The sequence below is a fragment of the Meles meles genome, chromosome 10, assembly GCF_922984935.1.
Source record: "Meles meles chromosome 10, mMelMel3.1 paternal haplotype, whole genome shotgun sequence".
Taxonomy (NCBI): Eukaryota; Metazoa; Chordata; class Mammalia; order Carnivora; family Mustelidae; genus Meles; species Meles meles.
This window is the reverse complement of record NC_060075.1, coordinates 58,507,293-58,529,566: the sequence shown is the minus strand read 5'-3', so window position 1 is coordinate 58,529,566 and position 22,274 is coordinate 58,507,293. Positions and strand designations below refer to the sequence as shown.

At 37.2% G+C, this 22,274-nt stretch overlaps 1 non-coding gene across 1 annotated transcript; it reads right to left on the bottom strand.

The window, feature by feature from the left end:
- Nucleotides 1-16,437: 16,437 nt before the first annotated feature.
- Nucleotides 16,438-16,546, bottom strand: LOC123952402. Its single transcript, XR_006820647.1, has one exon. It is a non-coding gene; the product is annotated as a U6 spliceosomal RNA (small nuclear RNA).
- Nucleotides 16,547-22,274: the final 5,728 nt, after the last annotated feature.

Sequence of the window (22,274 nt, the reverse complement as noted above, 5' to 3'; positions counted from 1 at the left end):
TGCGTCCATGGCTTGTATTCTTAAAATTCATGATTTAAAAGGATGACTACTTATAATGTCTTATGTGAAAATAATAGAGTTCAAAGTGGTATGCACAGCAGGGTTACAGTATTATAAAAATGATTATGTATATACATGCATTAAGCTTTTTTTAAACTGAAATTCAATTTGCCAACATAGAGTACACCGTTTGTTTCAGATGCAGAGTTCAATAATTCATCAGTTGCATATAACACCCAGTGCTCATCATGCTTCTGGATCACTTCAACCCAATTAACAAAGCATCATTCATACACTTATTTATTCCACTAATTCATTCAGGCTCATGAGATTTGCAAATCTGTGGATACCTCAGCTGAATGCCTTTCTTCAGAAACTGCTGCTATCAGAATATGAACTGTGAAGACAAATGGGAATACTTTAGTGCAGTTAATTTATGGCTTATTAGGATTACTAGTGAATTGTATTAAATTCACCCTCAGTATTCAGACCGTGACAATGTAGATGTCGTGGCGGGGTTTCTGCAAAAGTTTTTATGAGTATTTTCAATGTGAGCTATTATTAGTGTTCATTCCTTTTTATTATATTCAATCCTTGTAAAATATAGCGGTTCTAAATGAAAGTAGACAAAGTGGAAAGTTTTGTCTGCCTGGTGTGCTGTTGTGTGTTTGAAAGAGATCCGGATGTCATCAAGGCTGTTTTCCTAGTAACTCTCCCAACTTGTCATCCACTCTAGGCTTTGTGGCTTTGCTGCTTTGCAATCCCTTTATGTCCCACAGTACTGAAACACTTGTATTGGACCAAATATGCAGTGGACATGACAGAGAACAGTCATTTTCTAAGTCTTGTATCTCTTCTCTGTTTCTACTTTGAGCAAAGTCTTTTGTGCTCCTGGAATGCCTGTTTCATAAAGGGTAAATGTAAGAAGGAAATTTACCTCTCAGGATCTAGTCATTTTATCCAGCTCTATTCTTTCTCCAAAAAGAAAAGGCTGAACTCATGTAATACAGAACTCATATGTAATACAGAAACTGAGGAAAGTGTTTATAAGAGATGGAGAAGATCGAATAATGAAGATTCAGGCAGGACTTTTTTCATCCCACTGGCAGATCCCTGCGGTATGAGAGCGAGGGGCTTTATGTTCCCCTGTTCAGCGCCATCAAGACAGTGGGAGTGGTCAGGGATGCATACCCATTGAACTGATGGGAGCATTCCACCACCAAGAAGCTATTCTCCAAACTCAGCGCTCTGGACTTTAAGTAAAGGAGGGAGAGGAAGAATGGGTCCAATGGACTAAGGTCAACACAGAGAAACCTGGGTGGATGCAGGGAAGGGTGGATTTGTATGAAGCTGGCAGGGAGCCTGGAATATTCCTGTGGAAAAGAGGCTGGCAGAGGAGCTTTTGAAGTCTTCCTTTTCTCTTGCTGTGAGAAAATAACAGCATCCTCCAAAGCCATGTATTGTCCAAGGGATAGCATCACTACAATGCCCAGAGAATAAAGAACTATAGACATAAGAAAGATGGGACACGTGGGTGGCAGAGTCATTAAGTGTCTGCCTTCAGCTCAGATCATGATCCCAGGGTCCTGGGAATGAGCCCCAAGTTAGGGTCCAGCTCCCTGCTCAGCGGGAAGACTGCTTCTCCCTCTGTCTGCCATTCCCCCTGCTTGTACTCACTCTCTCTCTCTGTCAAATAAATAAATAAAATCTTGAAAAAAAGGAAGGAAGGAAGGAAAGAAAGAAAGAAAGAAAGGGCCCTAAACTATACCTACTTCTTTCCTTTGGGCAATTTCTCCATTATGATTGAACACTTACTATGTTTGATTTGTCCATTACTTTATATATTTTGTATATAATTCTTAAAAAAACAGTTTCAGAGAAACTAAGTAACTTGTTGGACATCACACAGCCAGCAGAGGTAGGATCAGGATCTGAACTCAGTTCTGCAACACCACAAGGCTTACTCTCCTTTCGCAAAAGACAGTACTAATCATCCAAGAGGAAAATAATGTTATCTACAAGTAGATTTGTAAAGAATGGTGTATGATTAAAAATCATTTTAAGAACTTTAGTGTTCTTGTGTATTTAGGACTACACAATACATTTATGCAGTCAACATTTTTTTGGAATGTTTACCATTTTTAAGACATACTTAGATAAAATTAAATAGTTGAAATTTGTAATATTTGAGATTCAAATTTTACAAGCAGCTGCCTTCAGATATTAGGAATGAATCTCCTCGGGACTCATTTTAAAATTATGCTAAAATGTAAGAATCCCCTGAAGCTGGAATATGCCCCTAAATGCAAACGCATTTAGTTATTAGTATTCTTTAGCTACTAGCAGGCTGCATAGTAGAGCAATGAAAAGAGTGAAAACATGAAAGAATAAAGGAAAGGCAGAAGGGTTATAAATGAAGCCATGAAAGTAAATTGTTCTTCTACCTTTTACTGATGCTATGTGATGTCCTAGGCAGAGTACAATTTGCACTCTTTAAAAGCCATCTCTACAGGAAAACATCAGAGACTTTATCTTTCCCAGTAAACACTTGTGATTGTAGACCAGGATAAGAGACAAAACTGTTTATCAAAGACTAGTCCTTTTACGGAGAAAGAACAAATAAGAGGTTTCCTCGCATTGAACTGAATCAAACAAAGTAGCTTAAATGTAAAGAGTTCCAACTCTTTTTAAGTATTAAATAAATACTTAAAAACCTTGATTAGGAATGTAAATTCACATAGTCTCTGACCACTTAAAGCATATACTGTTTCAAAGAAAAAGGAATATCTTACTCAAAAATATCATGTGTAAAATAAGACAAGTATCCTCTAATATCAAATACTGGATGTTTTCTGAAGTATTTGGTCTGAGCAATATCATGAAATGGTTATTTTAACTTATCTTTCCAGATTCTATATGTTTTTAAACTGATTGATCTTGGAACAAAAGAAAATAGTATTTACAGTATTTCAATTTTCTCAAAATGTGTGACAAATTATTTTGATAGCTACATGCCATATTTTTCTAATTTATTTGTTTATCTTTGTATTTAGGTTTCCACTTCAAAATCATTTAATTGTATATAAACTAGTTTATGTTTATCCTTGGTGATATGGTCAGTCATATTTATACTTGATTAAGGATTATTATTCTTTGGTCATATTTCAAAATGCTTCTAAAAAGAGATGGAATAAGGAAATAGAGGGTTGTAATAAATGGCCATTTTATGACTGGACATAGACATCCATAAGTGATTCATATGAAAAATATTTTGATCTTTGAGAATTGTGCTTCCCTTTTAAGTTCAAAGCTAGAGCTTATACCAATAAAACAGTTTGATGGAAAATACAACTGTAAAGCACTTTACATTGACCTTTGTATGAAGAATGTGCTCAAAAATATTGAACTGACTGAAACATAATTACGTTTGACATACTAAAACCTCTCTAAGAATTTTCCTTATGATCTTTCCTTTGGGCAAATGGAACAAGTCTGACCTTTGGTACATTTTAGTTTGAATCTTATGTCATAACGCATTATTTCAGAGCAAACTGGAAGTACAATAAGAGTATCTCTTCCAGTGACATGAAATGACATAGAAGAGTTAAACTAAGTTACCCATAGATTAAACCTTTCAGTTTTCCACCACCAAAGCTATGATTGAAAATCTTGTTCAGAATAACTATTATTGTTAGGTTGTCCTTTCAGTTGTCTTTTGGCTTTGGCCCTTCAAGCCAGGCCACAGATCAGCTTGAGACAGCAGCAACACCTAAGCCATTGTTTGGGGTCCCCTCTCCCACTGCTCCCTATGATCCCTGGCTGCTTTAGCCCTCTGGTTGACCTTTCTTGACTTGACATACCAACATGCAGGTAGTAGTATTTCCACATTTTGCTTTGGTCAGTTGTAACCAGTTTTAGTTGACTTTTTTCTTTTCTTTCCTCAAGGATCTTTCTGGGCACAATGGCTTTCCAGGGCTCGGAGATCTTGCTAACATTCTTGGGTATCTGCCTGTCAGTTTTGAATTTAACAAATGTGAATTTAAAATGTTGTGAGAATTGGGGCGCCTGGGTGGCTCGGTGGATTAAAGCCTCTACCTTCAGCTCAGGTCATGACCTCAGGGTCCTGGAATCGAGCCCCGTGTCGGGCTCTCTCCTCAGCGGGGAGCTTGCTTCCCCCTCTATCTCTGCCTGCCTCTCTGCCTGCTTGTGATCTCTCTCTCTGTGTCAAATAAATAAATAAAATCTTTTTAAAAATTTTTTAAAAATTTAAAAAAAAATAAAATGTTCTGAGAATCAAAGTCACTTCACCTAGTGCAAGCTGAATTTCTGGGAGTTAGGACAGATCCATGCAAGGCAGTGTTTCCAAACTTGAAAAGCAATTTGGATCACCAGAAAAGCCGTGCTTTTCCTTTCCCTTCAGAATAGTTGACCTCAGTAAGACCATCTATCTTGAAACGAGATATAGATTTAGAGATATTGAAACTAGGAAATTCTTACAAAAAGATGGCTTGTTCCCCAGGTTTGTGGATGAGAATTTTGATAATAACAAGTCAGGTTGGGTTGGATAATCCCAGAATGGGGTATGGGTAAATGTTATTTTTAGTTCTCAGAATACTATAATCTGACCTTTTCTGAAGAGTTTAATGTACTGAGTCAAACTGACAAAGTGGGAGGTGGGTAAAATACTGATGACAGCTGAGGACATTTAATAGCCACTACATATCCTTGGGTATCCCGGGGTTACTCCAGTTCACAACTGTCAGTACCATGTGTAATATTGATGATGAACTGAAACACAACCAGAATCATGGAAGTTGGTCTAGAAAAGGTACTATGTGAGCTTGCCTAGGTCTTTTCTATAGCTTCTATTTTTTTGTTTTCCTTTCTTTTTTCTTAAATTTGTATCTTTTCATGTACAATATATGTTATATTGATATATTAGCATTGATATATATAATGTAATTATATATGATAAAGTTATATATAATATATCCCAACTGCTTTATTCCCTTATCTATTCATTAGGTTCTCTCCCTGTCTTGGCAGTTATAAATAATGCTGCTATGAATGTGGGGGACTAGATAACTCTTTAGCAATGTTTTCATTTCCTTTGGGTGTATATCCAGAAGTGGGACTGCTGGATCATATGCTAGTTTTTTGTTTTGTTTTGTTTTTGATTGTTTGAGGAAACTCCATACTGTTTTCCACAGTGGCTGCACCAGTTTACATTCCCACAAACAGTGCCCCAAAATTCTCTTTTCTCCACATCCTTGCCAGTGTTTGCTATCTCTTGTCTTTTTAATAATAGCCATTCTATGAGGTGATATCTTATTGTGGTTTTGATTTGCATTTCACTGATGATGGGTGATGTTGAGTACGTTTTACTGTACATGTTGGCCCTTCATATATCTTCTTTAGGAAAATGTCTAGTCAGGTCCTTCGCCAATTTTTTAATTGGATTATTTGGGGAATTCTTTTGCTGTTGAGTTGTATGAGTTCTTTATATATTTTGGATATTAACCCCTTATCAGATATATCATTTTTAAATATTTTTCCTCTCCCATGGGTTGCCATAACATCTATTTCTTTGCTAAGATTTTCTATTTTTTTATTTAATTCAAGATGATTTGTATAATTGATTATGATGAGTGATTTTCTGTTGTATTCTGGATGTTTGGGTTATTATGTTAGGAAACTCTTGATCCTTTTTATACCTTCTGTTTCAGAAGGCAGTATAGGTTGAGCTTATACATTCTGGTCTACTCTTGTGCTTTATTTCCAATGACAGTTTGGTTTTCTGAGCCCTTGCAGTGTTATTCTGATCAGCTTCCTTCTCTGGTGCTGTTAAGGTTATTGCTCAATCCATTCTGGTACCACTTGTGGTGATAGAAAGCGCTTATTTGCTTGGGCTACCTACTGTTGCTAGGTGATTTTCTGGGGAAGATGTCACTGAGAAGTAGGGGAAAATGAGTGTATGCATACAGAGTATATACATTTGCCTGCTGCAAACCTTCCATTTGAGTCAGATAATCAGATAGAATCATGAAGATAGATGTTAATGTTGGTTCCATTCAGAGTTCGTGGAACAATCAGAAAAATTATGTTTTAAGCTTTCCACCAGCCAGTCCCAACATCAGAGATGAAGAAGGCTTCATTGTTACTGTTCTTTGTTGAACAAATATCTCTCTAATTTACATCCACCTGACTTAGATACTTTGACCTTTTCCTTATTCAGCAAGGAGTTTTGGACACAGTTCTCTTCTACAAGGCGTTCCAAGGCACAGATATGCAAAGTTTATTTACATGTCATTAATATTTTCTAGTGATGCGTTTATTTTAAATAAATTTTCCTCTAACAATAATCATAATGTTTGCCACATGGAAGATTTCAACAAAGTTACAAGCAACTTAATGTATACTGGGCACTGTGCACAATGCTGGAAATGCAAAGATCAAAAAAATAATAACAGGGATCTGGCTCCCAAGAATTATGAGTGTAACAGAAGAAAAAGTACCTGTACACATGAACAAATTGTTACATATAGTATTATAGGTACAATATTAAAAATATAGACAAAGCCAGAGGTTCTACATAAGAATTGCATTTGATAGCAGTTGAATCAGGAAAGACTCGCCAGAGCAACTGGTATTTGAATTATGCTGAGAATAAATAGGAATTAATCACATGGGAAGAGAGGGAAGGCATGCCAGGTTTAGCAAGGTTCATGTGCCAGTCACAGAGGTGTGGGGCAGTAATGGGATTTGGGAGTTACAAATATCTCTGTGTTGTTCAAGTACCAAAGGATGTCAGAGGAGACCATGAAGGGCTCTGCATTTCATGAAAAGGAGCTTTGACTTCATTCATTAAGAAACAGGAAACATAGGATAGATTTTTAAGGTGAGAAAATATGGTATGATCCAGTTTGCATTTTCAAAGAAATCACTGTTCATTACAAGTAATACTTAGCACCCATTTAACAAATTTAAATTTATAAGCTCATATTTAATCATACTGCCCCTTCAAAGAGCAGAAGAACTCTAATACCATATAAATTCAAACATAAGGAACCCCCCACTTCAGTGTCACTTATGTGTCCCCACCCCTTAGGTGGGGCTCATGTAAGAATAGCTAGAAGTGGAGAGACGAACATGGGTTCGTCTGAAAAAGAGGAAATTGTCTTTTTTTGCAAATTTTCTAGTAAGCATTGATGCAAATGAAAGGATTACTCCTTGGTTGCTTTCAGTTGTCTTGTCCCCCCAGCCCTTCCTAATGGAGGGGAGACCCTGCCCTCTGTAAGCATAGAGCGTGGTTGTTTGTACTGTTAACTTATGTCTCACATATGTCTTCCAGACAACTCTGCATTAAGGCAGGCATCATGCCCTATTTCCAGATGAGAACTGAACTCAAAGTACACATTAAAGGGGAAAATTTAGGTGATATGTGCAATAAAATGTATTCACCCATCACTGGTTTTCTCTTATAAATATTTAACTGTAAGGATATTTTTATGTTGCTTGATAACAGTGATTGTCAGAGAAAGGTCAACAGATCGTGGCTACAAGATATATAGGACCTTGTAGGTGGGAGGCAACCTCTCTCCTTCCCCCTGTTTCAGTCCTTCTCTTGCCCTCCTGACCCAGAGAAGCAGTCAGGCTGGTTGTATGAATGTGGGTTCTACCCCTGGTTGACACAGATTCCACAGACCATAGCTATTACTTCAAAAGCACATCATCCTGGATTTTATGGGGGAGAAATATAATTTCTGTTGGCATCTTTAATTCTTTATAGAAAGTACCTTGCTTGAGGAAAGCAGCAGAACGCAAGCAGCTGATAAATAGAAAAACATGGCATCTCTGTGCCTCATGGATATGACCTCCATAGATAAAATACAAGTTTCCTTTGTGTAACTGACATTTAGTCTGTTAGCCATTTTTAATAAAAGAGTAGAGAAGTTTCTCCCCTGTGGCTTTCGCTGGTACTTTTTATAGCCGTGGTGTGGTAGGAAGTAGGCCCCAAGTTCCCTTGGCAACAAGTAGGGTAGAAGCGATACACAGAAATCTGAATCATCAGTGAATCATCTGAGGATTTCTGTTTCCAATCCTTGGAAATAATTTACTGATTGTTTTTAACTATGTGATGTTTGCTGACTCTAAGTGAACATGCAGAGAGCATAAGAGTTTACTTTGGTCAATCATTTAGGGAAAGTTCTGAATGTTCCAAGTGGACCTTCATACTGATACCCAAAAAGCACTTTTTTTTTTTTTTTAATTAAGACAGTACTCACATTGGAGTGGAGCAGATCAGTACACCAAGGCATCAGCAATGGGGGACGTTCCCGTTCTACAAAGAAAACCAATGTCCCCAGCAAGATGTTTCAGGACACTGCTCCAAGAAAACTAAATTTTTCTTTGTATCAAGGAAAGGCAATGTCTGTACAGTTCGATGTTAGTCATAGAGAAAATCTGCAGACACTTGAAAAGAGAATTGACGTGGCTCACATCTGAAACGTGTGCACACAAACCCACATGCACATGAACAAACTGAAACTTCTGGACATCAGTTACTCAGTTTCTCCTGCCATTTTTTCCCCCACTGATACATCTCTTATATGATCTCTTCATCTCCCCTTTTGTTGCCATGACCTTATTTCAGTTTAACACTTTGTCTTCTTGACTCAGATTGTCCTTTTCTTGATTCTTCGTGCAGAGAGAAAAACAACCTCCCCCCAAAATGTTTTTTTCTCATGTCAGCATCCAGTAAAATCTCATTAATGGTTCGGTGGTTTCTTGAGGACCATGGCTTACTTATCATTGTATTTGCACCTTAATGGGGTTGCCTAACCTGTAGAAGATGTTCAATAAGTAGTTCTTTGAATGATTTATAATTTTTGTATTTTTGCTTCTCTGCCTCCCACATTAAACCTAAATCTACTTGGGAGTGGAAGTCTGATGTCCTATCTTTGTTTCCCTCACTCCTACCATGGTCTCCATGTTCATCCAACATTTATTGTATATTGCTTTTTTTTTTTTTTTTTGACAGAGATCACAAGTAGGCAGAGAGGCAGGCAGAGAGAGAGGGGGGAAGCAGGCTCCCTGCTGAGCAGAGAGCCCAATGCGGGGCTCAATCCCAGGATCCTGAGATCATGACCTGAGCCGAAGGCAGAGGCTTTAACCCACTGAGCCACCCAGGCGCCCCTCATCCAACATTTATTGAGACAGTGAATGAAATTCAAATCCTGGAAACCTTCAGTTGTAGTCTCCTCTCCCTAGAAGATCTCATTTCCCTACCGTCCTGGGAGGTGAGCGTTGGTACCAGTCAGGCTCCCCTGAATCTCTCCGACCATTTCCCTCAGATGAACTACCACCCCATTGTCACTACCTACTCTTGTTCTAGCTTCTTTCCAAGCCCATCCTGTCTCATTGTGTCCACAATTAGAGAGGCTTCTTGATTCCTCCGGTCCTTCCAGGTCTCATGTTTATCAACTCCCTAAGTGTGTGGGCTTTATTCAAATGTTGTCCCTCATGCATTCATCTCAGTTTACCTCCTATTTGCCTCCTGTTTCCTAAACCTCTATCTCTCACATGTTGATGACGCTAATATCCTTCATCCCTGGCTCTATATCTCCTCAGTGCAACAAAACTTGATGTTTTATAAGCTCTTCAGTCTCAAAAATGTTCCAAAGTTGGTTCATATTGTTAAATTTTATAGGTGTGTTAATTATTTTTAGGGTGTTGTTGTTGTTGTTGTTGTTGTTGTTATAGTGAGTTCTTTTGCCCTTAGGGATACATATTAAAACAGTTAAGGATGAAATGATGTGTGATTTCATATTTATTTCAAAATAATACAGAAGGTAATAAAAAGAAGTTATACTATTCTATGTACAGTGTGTTTGAAATGTTTTTCTAATACAAACTCCTTAAAACTTAATTCATTGTTTTCCTTCCTTATTCCCTTCAGCCACTTTGAACCCACTCCTCCTTTTTTAAAGCATTCTTTCCCCCCTATTCCAGTCCCAACCTTCTGGAACATTCTCTAGGGTTTGGGAGCGAGACTGACATGGGAAACTAAGCCAGTTTAACTGCTGATGTGATCAGTGCCCAAATTGAAGATCCTGGTGTCAAGCCAAGTGGTTAAAAAATTTTTTTAAAGCAAAAGCAGAGAGTAGCTATGTTCTGAAAGAAAACAGGAGAATGGGAGTTTACCCCTCCACCCCACCATGTTCTCAGTTTTGTGATCCTCTAAAAACATGACTGGGGAAACATCCAAAATCAATGGTCATGTTGTGGTCTTTGCCTGAAGTATCTTTCCCTTCTCGTCTTATCTCTTTGGAAATTACCTACTTAAGTTTCATTTGAGACTCCTCAACCATCCCTTTTTGTAGTGCTCCCTGGACTCTGTCTCCCACAGGCAGAATTAAATGCTTCCTCATCAATATTCACATACAACATTATACCTACGCCCTTTTTTACACCACTTCCATGGAGCAGAGTTATTAGCTATGGGTGTCCTTCTGGCATTGCGCTGCTCTGCAGAGAGAACGCAGACCACCTGCCCCAGACTGTACTGTCTTCCTCTCCTTGGTTCCACAGTCAGCACAGAGCTTGAGAAGAGTAGATGTTTGATGAAAGGTGAAAAGTGATTGAGAGAGAATTTACTATTTTTAATACATGAAGCTCCTCTTCTCTGCTACTATCCATATATTGGAAGTCTTCTTTTCCAATCTCCCCAACCAAAAGTACTCTTTTTTCCTCTGAGTTCACTCAACCCTTTCCCTCTCACAATATGTATCACGATCTGATTTGGTTTTGGTCTTCTCTCCTTTGCTGTCCATGACTTTTGAGGGTAATGCCCATTCCTTTTCCTCTTCCTCCTCTCTACAGAGCCTGCTCGGGGTTTGGTTCTGGAGCACACTTGAGCAATTCATCGAATTAAATATTGAAGGGTAAAGACATAGGAAGAGTCTCCATTCCCACCTGAGGTCAGCCATATTGCATATTTGATGTCCCTTATTTCTCAAATAATTTCATGACCTTCATATTTATAGAGGAATAAGGATGTCTATAAACAGACAGCCACAATTCACAGAATACAATAACTGTCCTTTAAGGCTTCCAGAACTAAGCAGCATATGCCTCCCACTTAATCAGCTGTTGCTCACAAAAACACAACAGTGGTGGGTTTGCATCTCCACTTGAGAGCTGAGGAAACTAGGGCCGCATGAGCAACAGGTTCAGGAACAGAGCTCCGATTTCATCACAAGACTTTTAAATCCCACTCCGATGTCCTTCCCACTTATACCACAGCTTCCTGTGTGTAACTGATAGAAGACTGAGCTCCTCTGGCACATCTCTGCCATTACAGTCTTTAGAGAAGCATTATGATGGAGAGAGCAAGGAACAAAGCTCTGATGCCAGGTTCTGTTTCATTGCCGGCTCCACTGAGCCAACAGTCACGGTGGAGAGGGAAGAAAATTGCTTTGTAAAGTGAAGCCTGGCACTTGATGGAAGAGACTCAGAGGCATTACTATGGAGGCTTCTTGCCACCTAATGTGCTTACTCTGTGCCTCAGTTTCCATATCAGTAGATTAAGCATGATAATGTTCCCTATCCGATACAGTTGTGCCGCACATTACAGGAGCTAATAATACACAAAAAGCATTTACGACAGTGCCTGGCAAATAGAAAGCCCTATACATAATGGTTTGTTTTGTCCCCACTTTGATCATTTATTTCAAAATAGAGCACATACAATGCATTTTGTACAGTATGAAAGGCAGAAATACTAAGTGACTTTTTGGGGTCAAGTTTTGAGACGAGGCCCAAGATATTTGTGGCATTCGCATCTAAAATTTCTTTCCTATTCGCCACAACTTTTCCAAACACAGTTTGCAAAATCAGATTGGACATTGTACAAGAATAGCTTTTCTCCTAATATTTCAGTACTTTCAGTTCCATTCCAGCTGGAGTTAGAAATAGTGTTGCATGCAGAAATTTAAAATTATGTGAAAACAATGTGATCCAAAACTTATTTTTTTATTCATTGTCAGAAAAAGTGATGGTTCATGTGTGAAATAAAAACAATCTTGATAGTTATTTGATATCACTGGAGTATGAATTACTCACCACATCATCATCTTGGGAGCTATCCTGATGTCTGGTTATAAAACAAAAACTAGCTGAACTATAAAATGCTATATAACTTTTTGAATCATCGAGTATGTAACTATCAGTTGAGTACTTTCCTACATGAGGCAGTATTCTAGAAGGACACACAGTCCGTGTACTCTGCAGGAAGCTACTTTACAGGTGTAAGGAGACAGGAAACAAGCATGCAAACAACATGATAGATCTGATGGTGGGAGTTAGGGAAGAAATGTACAGGGTGAGATCTACTAGATTAGTGGGAAGATGGAGAAGAACAGTAAGGTAATTTTGGAAGTTTTCAGCCAAAACCTAAAAGATCAGAAGGCATAAAATTTCACATTATATCGTGAAAGACATAGTACAGAAATATCAACCATAGAGGTAACTTACCAACAGTATTTTTGTTGTTGTTGCTCATCTTACCTACGTATGTGTTTCCTATCAGTAAATTTGATTTGGTTCAAATGTAGTTAGAATAGCCTAGACAAAGGTCAGATATGACCCACGATGTATATCTCTTTCTCTCTTTTAGTATACAAGTAATACTCATTATAAAAAAAAAAAAAGGGCACCTGGGTGGCTCAGTGGATTAAGCCGCTGCCTTCGGCTCGGGTCATGATCTCAGGGTCCTGGGATCGAGCCCCGCGTCGGGCTCTCTGCTCCGCAGGGAGCCTGCTTCCTCCTCTCTCTCTGCCTGCTTCTCTGCCTACTTGTGATCTCTGCCTGTTAAATAAATAAAATCTTTAAAAAAAAAAAAAAAACTTTGGAAACTAAAAATTTTAAATAAAAGTTACCCACAATTCAAAAACTTAAATGTAAATTTTACTCATATGTTTATCTATTCCTAATGCAGATTTTTTTTTAAAAGTTCTGTTTGTGGTTATTTAACCTTTGTGAAATGAGGTTAAAGTAGGTAGCTGGCTCCACGTAGAAAAAAAGAGAAGCAGAAGTGGAGGTCAAGCTGATATTCATAGTTTACATGGTAATAAGCATATTTTGGTTTAAAAGTTAGAACTGATCACACACACACAAAAAATATTGTTGTGGTCAGAACAGTAGGGACAGAGAAATGCTTTGATTTCAACTATCACCAAGTCTTATATCCTCCAAGCAACTGAGCCAAAAAAAAAAAGATACAGGCCCATCCCACTTCGGAAGTAGTAACCTTGAAGGAGAGGGACCTGGAGAAACCAGCCTTGTTCTCATAAGCAGAAGTTGAGTGGGTGGTGAGTGGTGGCAGTGACATTGGTGAGGAGCTTCCTGGCCCTTACACAGACCCAGCTGAGCCCCAGCCAATGACAAGAGCAAAGCCATGAATATCTTTGTCATTCGCATCATTGAGACCCAGTTCCTCCTTAACTGTCAACATGCTTTCTTCCTTCTCCTCTCTCTCCACCTTTCAGACTGACGAGTGGAGAGGTTACGATTGGCTTTTCAAGGTGATACTCATCTCACAGACTTCAGTACCACCTTCTGTCGGAAAGTGTCCCATTGTGCTTTGGGCTCGGAGTACACACACTGTCTCCACTTCAACCTTAAGAATAAGCAAAAAAAAAAAAAAAAAAAAAAAAAAAAAGGAAAGGAAAACCAAAGTGCAGGAGCAGTCAATTCTTCGAACAAGAGGAGCCCATGCACATGCTCTCAGAGAAGACAATGCGGATTAGAAGAATCTTCCACTGGGAGCCAGGGATGGGAAATTAGAGGAGAAATGATAGGGCTATTGTTAATTGTTCTCTCATTTTTAACTTTACCCAATAAAGAGATTTTTCCCTTTAGCAGTATCTACTGTCAAAGAACCAAATTAGGCTAACGCGTTGACATAGGGTAGGGCAGGTGAAAGAAAGAACATGGTTTTATCACAGGAGTCACTTGACACTTATTTCTTTCCTTTCAAATAGAGGTTGGCAGGTAAGTAGGTAGAAGGTGGATAGATGCAAGTATTTATATATATATATGTGTGTGTGCTCATTCATTAATATAAATGGAATCCTGTATCTTGTCTTTTTCACTAACAATAAGCATCTTCCCGTGTCATGAATTCATCTTCAAAAACATCTAACTGAATAGAAAAAATCTATTATCATACAAATGCACTCTACACATTGTTTAACCAAAAGTACCCTATTGCTTGGCCCTGTTGCTGGAATTTTTGTTTGTCTATGGATGTTGTAAATGATGGTATAATGAATATCATAGGATATTAATCTTCTTTCAGCTGCCACTTTTTTAGAATAAATCCCTAGACATAGAGCCATTTTGAGCAGTTATTTGAGTATCTGTCAAAATTCTTGACCCACACTGTTAAACTGCTCTCCCAATAGCAATGTGATGGAAGGAAGACCCTTCGCACTAACCCAGCAGTATGAGCTATCTTCCAAAAAATCTTTACTGGCATTAATTTTCATAAAATTTAAGCTCTGAGTCACAGCTACTTTTCATTTTCCTTTCTTATTTTTCCTATTTTTATCTTTCTGGGCATGAGGAGATCAAAATAGGATTTCTGATAGAGCTAAAACATGCACAAAATGATCAGCAAGTGAAAAAAAAGAGCATTTAGTTCTAAAAATATACACAAGATTGGTCTGTGTGTTTACTTTTAGGAAAATTGTTTTCTTAGGGTCATTTCAGTGACCTTGGGTTAATACTGCTTTTGAATCCTGCACAGCCAACTTTGGCTGATTTTGAGCAAAGACATTCCTAGAACTTATTTAGGCACTAAATATACTTAAAATAATATGGACCCAGGGTTAACATATGCATTTAAGTACAAAGAAGAACGTTGGGATAAAAAGTTTGCCTCTCGTAATAACACAAAAATAGCATGGTTTAAATATTTTGATTTGCACTATGAATTATGCTTATTTAACTAATTTAAAATGAAATAATTTATCCTTTGAAATATTTTGAAAACATTTTATTTTCTTAAAACATAGAATAAATTAAACTTGCTTGAGTCTGTAGGATTTCATCTAAACTGGGTAAAACAAACTCATTCTTTCCCATAGTTGTCAAATCAGACAGCTGTTCTATTTCTAATAACATTGGATCTTCATATTTGTCATTTCCTTTGTAAAATTATAAATTTGATTGATTATCCTTTCCCCACACGTCTTTTTAAATTTGTCTATAATTTATCCATTCTTATACATCCTTATTTAAAATTTAAGTATTGTCTATAAGGCTAATGTACCTATAACAGTAATCCTGAATTTAATCCCCTCTACACAGCTGACCATTGCCATCAGGTTAATATGGGTACTTTAGACTTTGTGTTCTGCATTTGAAAAAACTGGTAATTACAGAGAAAATGTATAGTGTTATTTTGGCTTTTCTTTTTTATAAAAATTGTATCATCATATAACTGCCATGATACCAAAACCTGATTTTTTTCCTTAATCAGTGCCTCTTTCCTTTAAACTGCTGCCTTATATTCCATTCCACAGATTAGGAGTCCCTCTATGTATAGATATTGAGTCTACTTCCAGTTCTTTGTTGTTAGAAATTTTTTATTTAAGAATACATTCCAGATCCAAACATGAAATATATATATATATATAATATAGTGTAGTACTCTTATAATATTATGATTAGATTATAATCATCTGAAATTTATCTTTATGAAATCAAGATATGAGCTAATTGTAACTTTCTAAATGAGTAAATAATTCTCCTAAAATTTGTATTAAAAAATGTACCCCTGGCGCGCCTGGGTGGCTCAGTCAGTTAAGCTACCAACTTTTGGTCTGGGCTCCCATCATGGTCTCATGGCAATGAGCTCAGGCTCCACATGGGGCTCCCCCCTCAATGGGGAGACTGCTTGATGTTTCTCTCCTTCTGCCTCTCTCTCCTTGCATGCATACACAGTCAGTCTCTCTTTCTTTCTCTCTCAAAAATAAATCATTTTTTTAAAAAAGTACCTCTTACCCCATTTATCTAAAATGCCACTTTAATCATGTCTTAAATTAGCATATGCTTTTGGGGTGCTTGGGTGGCACAGTGGGTTAAGCCTCTGCCTTCAGCTCAGGTCATGAGCCCAGGGCTCTGGGATCAAGCCCCCCATCAGGCTCTCTGCTCAGCGGGGAGCCTGCTTCCTCCTCTCTCTCTGTCTGCCACTCTGCCTACTTGTGATCTCTCTCTGTGTCAAATAAAAAATAAAAATCTTTTAAAAAATTAGCATATGCTTTTATTTATTTTTTAGACTCCTATCCCACTGATCTACTTAGCAATTCCTATCCCACTAATATAATGTTTTTATTATTGTAATTCTATTTTTCATATGTAGTAGACAATGCCATCCCTTTATTTTCTTTTATAGATTTTTCTTGGTTATTTTTGCACAGAGGCCATGCTCATCCTCTCTGTATCATTCTAACTTTAGTATATGTGCTGCCCAAATGAGTACTTACTATGAGTATTTATCTTTAAATATTCACTCCTCTTTGTGGATTTTAGAACAGGTTTTAAATTCCCACAAAAATAATTTTTTACTAGTATTTTACTAAAATAATAGGTTATTTTGGAGGTAACAGACATCATTAAAATATTAAACTTTCTCATTTATGAACAAAGTATTTTCCCCATTTATTTAGTTTTTTTTAATACCTTCCAGTGAAGTCTAATTAGGATTATTCCTAAGTGTTTGATATGATTATTACTATTATAAATAGACCTCTTGTTCTATTTTATTTTATAATTGGCTTATGGATATGAATAAAATATGAATATGAATAAAGTATGGATAAAAGCTACAGGTTATTATATGGTGGGTTTGTATTTGGCCATCTTGATTAAATTCTCTTATTTACCCCATTGAGGTTTTCACACATATGTTGATACTCTCTGTATATTGTCACAGTTTTATAACTTCCTTTCTAATATTTGAGTTGTTTTCCTTGTTGTATTACATTGGCTTGGACCTCAAGTTGAAGGTTGAACACTTTTCTTCTTTGTCCATATAGGCCTTCTAACAGTTTATCACTGAGGATAATTCTTGATGTGGGACTCTGGTAGATCCTTCTATAAAGTTGAGGAAATTACTTGACATATTTTTTATTTTACCAAAAGCTTTTAAAAATTGTTATAAACATCTTGAATTCATTTAGAATGCTTTTTCAAATCAAGTAAGATGATCAAATACTTTTTCAATCTACAATACATTAATATAGTGCATTCCATTGAAAGATTTATAATGTGAAGCCATTTTTGTAGTCCCAAGATAAAGCCCTACTTGGTTATGCTGCCTTTTTTTTCCCCATATAGTACATTGTTGGATATAATGTGTTAGCATTTTATGATTTTTGAGTCTATAGCCTGCCTTTTTAAAACAGAAACGAGAGGATTCGTTAATGCTTGCTCATGAAATAACCTGGGTCTATAGCTGTTGGTGAGGACTAATAGAGGGCAAGTCATTATTCATTACCATTTCAATGTCTGCTAGTATTTTTTTGCATTCTTAGGTTTTCCAGTCTTCTTTTGCTAATTTTAGTAATTTTTAAATCCTGTATAACTATGATGTTACATAGTCTTGTTTTTAAAATCTGTGCCTTATTTTTCTTAATCACAATTTTCAAAGGTTTATCCATTTCATTTTTTAATGAATTTTTTTTATTTTTAAACCATGTCAATTCATCAATCATTTTAATTTGCTTTATTTATTAATTGTTATATTTGCCTTACTTGATTCCTTTCTTGGATTTATTTTTGTTCTTGTTTTAGATTGTTGGATTGATTGCTTGGTTCTTTTATTTTAAATCTAATTTTTTAATAAAGACATTTAAGATGACAAACTTTTCTCTGAGTACAGCTTTGTCGACATATCACAAATTTTGATATGTTATGCTCTTATTTTGAATCAGTTCTAAACATACTTTTTTCAGTCTCTGCTATTATAACTTGCATTTTCTTCTCTTATTTCATATGCTACAGATTAGGAGAACTTTTTATTCTGATACTCAGGAAAGATAGAATACTTATTCCCTGAAAATAGAAAAGCCCTGCAGACTAGAGCAATCACACAATGACTAGAGATAGAATGATACACAATATTTATGAATATGAACCCTTAACTTGCTCCCTGAAACAAATATTATACATTTAATGGTCTTTATTTTTCCCAAAAGACCTAACACTCCTTTGAAAAAGAGAAGAACAAGGGGCATTTGAGACTGGAACTGAATTCAAAGGGCAGTACTTAGCAAGGTCACATTATTATTATTATTTTCATTTCTAGGCTTTAGAAAAAGGCTGTTTCTAAGTATGCTACAATTCAGTACCATCCATTTCATTGATTTTATTCATTCATTCATTTATTCATTTACTTTAGGTGAATGGTTCCCTCTCATTGCCGTGAATGAATACAAAGCCCTAAATTGGTAAGGAAGTCTACTGGACTGATAGGAAGTATTTCTCAGTGCCTGGGAAAGGAAGACTTGGTTAGATGGTGTGAAATTCAACCGTGGGATTCCTATCTCTGGTAGGTTATGCTATTTCTAACAAAACCATTGTGCACACTCATATCCTCTCTTACACCACCTTACACACAGGATTCTGCTAATGTAACTGACTAAGGTAAGTCTTTCACACAAAACCCAGTTTTGCAGACATTTTATTTTTTGATGCTTTGATTATCACCTTTCAGCTCACAAGGTTTTAGAGAGCTAGAAACTCTTCTCCTTTTTTGCAGTGCACAGACTTTCTGTTTCCCTTACTGCTCATCGCATTTTTGAAGATGATTGGCTGTGAATCTAATCTTGTTAGCACCATGACCTTTTCACCACCAAGTTTTAAGAACTACCTGTTAGACCACGGCAGGCATAGTACCACTAGGAAGTAAAAGGCATGAGGTGTATGAAGTTCTCAGGCAGAACAGTATTTGTTCCCCATCGATACGGATCTAACAAAACATTACGTAGAATACTTTCTACCGGCCTTAAACAATTCGGACTAATTCTCCCTTTCATTTTAAGATAAATAATATTTACATTTCAATTAAAATTTAACTAAATTTGGCAAGCTGAGGAAGTTCAGAAGTTTGTGAGACTCCAGAAACCTTCATATTTTACTTGGACACTGACTTTTTAACCTTAGCTATAAAGCTACATTGGTCTGGTTACTTCCCACTTTGAATTTACTGATTCTTGCGTTTTATAAAAGAATGGAGAAAGTAAAGGAGACACTGGAGTTGTTGATGTAACGTTGTCCCTAACTAAAGAGAAAGAGAAAACTTCACAAATAACTCACCATGCCTGTAAAGAATGTTTTGTGTCCCTGGTGGTAGAAGTAGATTGTAACTACATTTACGGATTTTTTTTTTTAAATTTTTAAGTGTCCAAAATTCATTGTTTATGCACCGCACCCAGTGCTCCATGCAATACATGCCCTCCTGAATACCCACCACCAGGCTCATCCAACCCACCCCCTCCCCACTTCCCCTCCAAAACCCTCAGAGTTTGATTCTCAGAGTCCACAGTCTCTCATGCTTCACTCCCCCTCTGATTTCCCCCAACTCACTTCTCCTCTACATTTACTGATTTTTTTTTAAAGATTTTTATTTATTTATTTGACAGAGACAGATCACAAGTAGGCAGAGAGGCAGGCAGAGAGAGTGAGAGGGAAGCAGGCTCCCTGCCGAGCAGAGAGCCCGATGTGGGACTCGATCCCAGGACCCTGAGATCATGACCTGAGCCGAAGGCAGCGGCTTAAACCACTGAGCCACCCAGGCGCCCTACATTTACTGATTTTAACTGGAAAATCACCCAGCTCTCTCCTTAACCCTTGACTGTTTGGTTGTGTGCTGGCTTATAAGAATTAAGCAGGTTTAATTGGTAACCTTTAATAGTCATTACCAAAAAAAAAAAGGATTTCATTTTTTTAAAATATTTTATTTATTTGACAGAGAGAAATCACAAGTAGGCAGAGAGGCAGGCAGAGAGAGGAGGGAGCAGGCTCCCTGCAAAGCAGAGGGCCCAATGCGGGGCTCAATCCCAGGCCCCTGGGATCATGACCAGAGCCGAAGGCAGAGGCTTCAACCCACTGAGCCACCCAGGCGCCCCAAAAAGGATTTCATTTTTAAAAGTGGATTCTAGATAAGAAGTAATAGCCATCATCTGGCAAATAATAAAGCCCTGATATTGAAATACTAAGAGTTCTAAGGAAAGAGATGTGTAAGAATTTTTACTGAAAGTTCTATGTTTGGATCTACTGTTATTCTTTTATGAGAAAAACAGAAACTTCTTTGATTCTTAATTAGTAAATATTATAGAATATTAACTTAAACAGGTTTTTTTATTTCCACTTATATAAAACATTTTGCTCACTTAAATTATAGTCAAGGGTTGACCGAAGATCAAAATTCAAATAAATAAAGTTTTTGTCGTCATTTCGTCCAAATCAGAGTAGTTGATCTTCTTTTTCTTCAGGGGGAATTTTCAGAGTGAGAGCAAATTATCTTAAGCACAATCACATCCTCTTATCATAGTAAAATTTGCCTTACTTTGAGGAGAGAGGTTGCTGTGGTATCTCAGGAAATTTCTAAGTGTGAATTAAAAAGTCTTAACTTCCAGGGCACCTGGGTGGCTCAGTGGGTTAAGCCTCTGCCTTCGGCTCAGGTCGTGATCTCAGGGTCCTGGGATTGAGCCCCACATCGGGCTCTCTGCTCAGTGGGGAGCCTGCTTCCTCCTCTCTCTATGCCTGCCTCTCTGCTTACTCATGATCTCTCTCTGTCAAATAAATAAATCTTAAAAAAAAAAAAAAGTCTTAACTTCCTTAATTTAAATAATCCTCATATTTTTCCATTGTCAACTTATTAATAGAGGTTTTATTTTTCAAAAATGGCTTTCTAATTAAAATGTTAGCCCATCTGATCTTCCCTTCATTTGCTCATTTTATAATAGATATTAAAAAAAAAAACCCACCATGGAAGATAAAGTGTGGAAAAGCCTAAATTTCCTTTCCTGGAGTAACGAAATTGGGTTTACGTATGGAAAGCAGTTCAATTACTTTGGTTAAAAAATGGTAAAAAATGGTAAAAAAAAGTCTCCCCAGGAAGAGAGTGCTGTGTCAGTTCAAAAGGTGGTACAGTTGATGAATGTCATCTATGCAAGCAGGTATCACAGGAAAGATGGATGTGGTCATAACAGCTCATTCCGTGCTCTTTGTGCATGCAGATTGTCCTTTGACTGTTGTTGTGTTGTTATTGGTGGTGCCTGTAGCTCCTTGTAACCTGCTCCTGGAAATGCTCACTGACCCCAGTCTTGGCTCTTTTCCTACGGCTGCCTGCCAGCTGGTATGTAGGCTGCGGTGGGTACTCGCTTCGGCAGCACATATACTAAAATATGTAGGCTGCGGTGGTTTCTCGGTTATCTACATTTCTCTCACAAGGTCACCCCGGAGCATCAGAAACGTGTATTTTTTTTCCTATCTCCGTACTTAACGACTATTCAGTGAACAACTGTCTGGACAGCCTGTTCACATGCAATTATTACTTGTAGGCACTTCATCAAAAGTGGTGAAGTAGTTAACTTTCTTTCATTGATAAATCTATCTTCTCAGCAAGTAAATCATGGAATAGACCAATTAATAATGACAAGCCATTCGCTCTCATAACTTTAAAATCATTCAGTTAACTCTTTTGTTCTATGTTCTTTTTGGATTTAAGTTATTATCCGTGGGAAATTCCCTGAGTGACCAAACTCACTCAGAGTTGCTAGAATCCAGGCAAATTTAGGTTGTATCTTTCTTCCCCCTCCTTTTTTTTTCTTATTTTATTTTGGAATAGATCATAAATAATTTAATTTTGTTCCATTTATATGGTTCCATCTACATTTTTGGAGATACATCACCATCAATCCTAAAAGAAGAGCTAGTTTTAATTGCGTGTGCTAACTGCTTCATACGTACTCTTTCATGGCAACTCCGTGAGGAATGAACGCTATATTACTAGTCTTATGTTTGCTAATAGGCATGAAGAGGCTAATAAACTACCCAATGTCATGTAAATATTAAGTAGTAAAACCAGGCCTTGAATCTACTTGTCTAACCCCAAGCCTCCTTTCTCTCTCTCTGATTCTCTCTCTCTATATATAAAATGAACTTGATATCTGCTAGCAACTCTTCTAATGCTCTATATATAT